This window comes from Prionailurus bengalensis, chromosome E4, assembly GCF_016509475.1.
Source record: "Prionailurus bengalensis isolate Pbe53 chromosome E4, Fcat_Pben_1.1_paternal_pri, whole genome shotgun sequence".
Lineage (NCBI taxonomy): Eukaryota > Metazoa > Chordata > Mammalia > Carnivora > Felidae > Prionailurus > Prionailurus bengalensis.
The window spans coordinates 47,756,281-47,760,013 of NC_057360.1; positions in this window are offsets into that span (position 1 = coordinate 47,756,281).

Consider the following 3,733-nt stretch of genomic DNA (forward strand, 5'->3'; position numbering starts at 1 on the left):
TCTCTGCCCCTCCCCCGTTCATGCTCTGTCTCTCTCTGTCCCAAAAATAAAAAAAAAATAAATAAATAAAATAAATAAAAAAAAAAAAATGTAAGGTTCTCCCAGTTATGGTTGTCAGCTCAGTAGGGATATCCTTGTACTATATTGAGACAAACCTTCACACTTTGTACTTCTAGGGTAAGAGAAATATATTAAATTTGTCAGATGGAATGAAGTTTATTTCAGAAAAACCAAATTACTCCTTTAATGACTTAGTAGTTCCAGGGAACAGAACTGTACCTAAGGGGAAGAAATTATAAGGAGGAAGATTTCAGCATTTTATGAAAATGAACTTTTGAAATAGTTCAGAAACGTACTTGAGATTTATTGTAAGGTGGAAAGTTCTGCTTTCCAAACTGTGTCGAAAGGGTGTTGGAAATGTTCCATGAGAGATCAAAGTATTGGGTAGGAGGTTAGACTGTCCCTCTAGTAATTTCTGATGTAGATAGTCTTCGATTCTGTGACTGATTCAAACTATATCTTAGTAATAAGATATATCTTTTGGAAGTCTTGTTTTAGAATAATTAAAAATATTTTGGATACTTTATTAATCATATCCCTGTTTCAAGCTTATCAACAAGAGTTAAAAAAAATTTTTTTTAAACGTTTATTTATTTTTGAAAGAGAGCACGAGCAGGAGAGGGGCAAAGAGAGTGGGAGACACAGAATCCGAAGCAGGTTTCAGGCTCTGAGCTGTCAGCACAGTGCCTGACACGGGTCTCAAACTCATGAACCATGAGATCATGACCTGAGCTGAAGTCGGACGCTTAACTGACTGAGGCACTCAGGCGACCCTCAACAGGAATTTTTTAAGTGCACTTCCTAGGAAGCATTTTCCTGGCTGATCCCACAGAGTCACCAGGGCAGATTGCCAGATGCTGGGAAGAGAAAACTTCTCAAAGGTGGGAGGACAATGCACTGTAAGAGAAGAGTGCTTTTGCTTTCTGGTCTAGCTGGACCAAGGAATCTGGGATAGTTCTGCAGAAGACAGCTGATAGCTTTTTTGGCTATAAGCCATCAATGATGCTTCCTCCATGGACTTATTAAATTGCCATTAGGAGACCTTGATAAAACAAGAATTTGGACTATTTCATTCTCATATGGCAAATTACAATGCTGGAATGGAACAGAGAATGGAATGTCCTTTAGTCCTTTATTCTGCATTACGTCATGAGAAATTTTACATTTGCTATGTTGTAAAATTTTTGTTAGAGAGTAGGGAAAATATACTTGTTACCTGTGTGTTATTGTAATTTATAATAGGAAATATGTATTTGGTCTTAATCCCATTCCTGGCATACAGCCCCTAAAACCCTTGGAATTTGCTGTGATGAGAGCCATAAAGGTGTTATGTTAATGAGAAGACTTTTGGGAACGCCCGTAAGGATGGGGTCTGGTTGCCAGGAGAACCAACCCTGTGATTACAGTGTACTTTCCTACACTGTAGGAGAGGGAGAGGGACTGGACATTGACTGCCCTCATTGGCCAGTGATTTAACCAATCATGACTATGCGATGAAGCCTCTATAAAAAACCCAAAGGACAGGGTTTGCAGAACTTCCGGGTTGGTGAGCACGCGGACATTCAGGGAGAGTAACATGCCCAGAAAGAGGACAGAAGCTCCCACCCTTTCCCAGTACCTTGCCCTGTATCTCTTTCACCTGGCTGTTCTTGCTGTGTGCTTTTACTTATTATTATTTTTTAAATGTTTATTTTTGAGAAGAGTGAGTGGGAGAGGTGCACAAAAGGGGACAGAGGATCTGAAGTGGGCTCCATGTTGACAGTAGAGAGCCTGTCGTGAGGCTTTGACTCATGAACTGTGAGATCGTGTCGTGAGCCAAAATCAGACGCTCAACTGACTGAGCCACCCAGGCGCCCCCCTTGCTATGTCCTTTTAAAATAGACCAGTAAATGGGGCACCTGGCTGGCTCAGTTAGTTAAATGTCCAACTCTTGGTTTCAGCTCAGGTCATGATCTCACTGTTCATGAGATTGAACCCCGAGTTGGGCTCTGTGCTGCCAGTGCAGAGCCTGCTTGGGATTCTCTCTCCCCCTCTCTCTACCACTTCCCTGCTAGCACGCTCTCTCTCAAATAAACAAAAAAGCCACACCAGTAATCTAGTAAGTAAAATGTTTCTCTGAGTTGTGAACTTTCTAGCAAATCAGTTGTCCCAGGGACTGGGTTCTTGGAACCCCCATCTATAGCTGGTCAGTCAGAATAACAGATGACAACCAATGTCAGGCAGATTGGTATCTGAAGTGGGGGTTTGAGGGGCAGCCTTGGGGACTGAGCAGCTGCCCTGACGTGCCAATCCTGTTTGACCAAGACTTTTAGTTTTTTTTCTAGTTTATTTTTTTCAAAGGAGACAGAGACAGCATGAGTGGGTGAGGGGCAGAGAGTGTGGGGACAGAGAATCCCAAGCAGGCTCTTAAGTGTCAGTGTGGAGCCTGACGAGGGGCTCAAACCTTTGAAACTGCAAGATCACAACCTGAGCCAAAACCAAGAGCAGGACGTTTAACCAACTGAGCCACCCAGGCTCCGCTCCCCACCTCCCACCACCCCCCTCCAAGACTTTTAGTTTTAACTGAAATGGGCTAGTTAACTGTTAACTAGCAGTTAACAGTGATTATACCTTCTCTTTTCAGAGAACATTATTATTTAAGAATTTTTTTAAGTGTTTATTTTTGAGAGAGAGAGACAGAGCACGAGTGGGGGAGGGGCAGAGAGAGATGGAGACAGAATCTGAAGCAGGCTCCAGGCTCTTAGCTGTCAGCACAGAACCCGACACAGGGCTTGAACCTGTAAACCGTGAGATCATGACCTGAGCTGAAATCAGACGTTTAACTGACTGAGCCACCCAGGCACCCCCGTCTATTTAATTTTTCATGTTACGATATGAAAAATACACTGTTTGCTGTAGCCTACCAATATTAAAAACATGGGCCATTTGTTTCTCATTTTATCACTGATCAATTTATACTTGAATCAACAACATAGCTACCAGGGAAGCTGGAAAGCTGTTAAGAAAAAAAAAGGGGTATTTTGTCTTAATATATCTGGATTGTTTACTAATATAAAAATTAGCATTTGAACAATATTTTTAAAGTCACGTCTTCTTGATTAAGGTTTAATATTGTTAATTACTTAAGTCTAGTTTTCTCATCTGTAAAGACATGTATAACTTGTGATCTTTCTTCATATAATGACAGTCATCTTGAAATAGAGAACTATAAAGTCAACAAAGATGTCCAAATTCTTCGTAGGTGTATTCTGATGTAACTTACTCTTTGCATAACCTACAGCTCAGATCTTAGCAGAAGTGTTATGAGAATTCAGAGAAAAAATAAATGTCTGCATTGGCACTAAAACAAACTTTTTGCTGGCATAATTGATTTTTGGTGTTAACATCACTTTTCCCAAAGGTAACTGAGTAATTTTTTCACGAAAGAAAACTATTTTAAAACTCCTTTAGAATGTGCATTTTGGTTAAATCCAGAGATCTACAAAAGAATCCTCAACCACATGTATTTTAAATATAATTATATACAATTAGAGGCATTTTAAAGCCAGTGTTAATTATCAAACTTTAATTTCATCTTATTCAAGTATTATAACATTACTAAGTGCCTTAGCTTTTATAAGACATATTATATAACCTTAAAATTCTTAGTTCGTTGAAGAAATAAAGACAATTA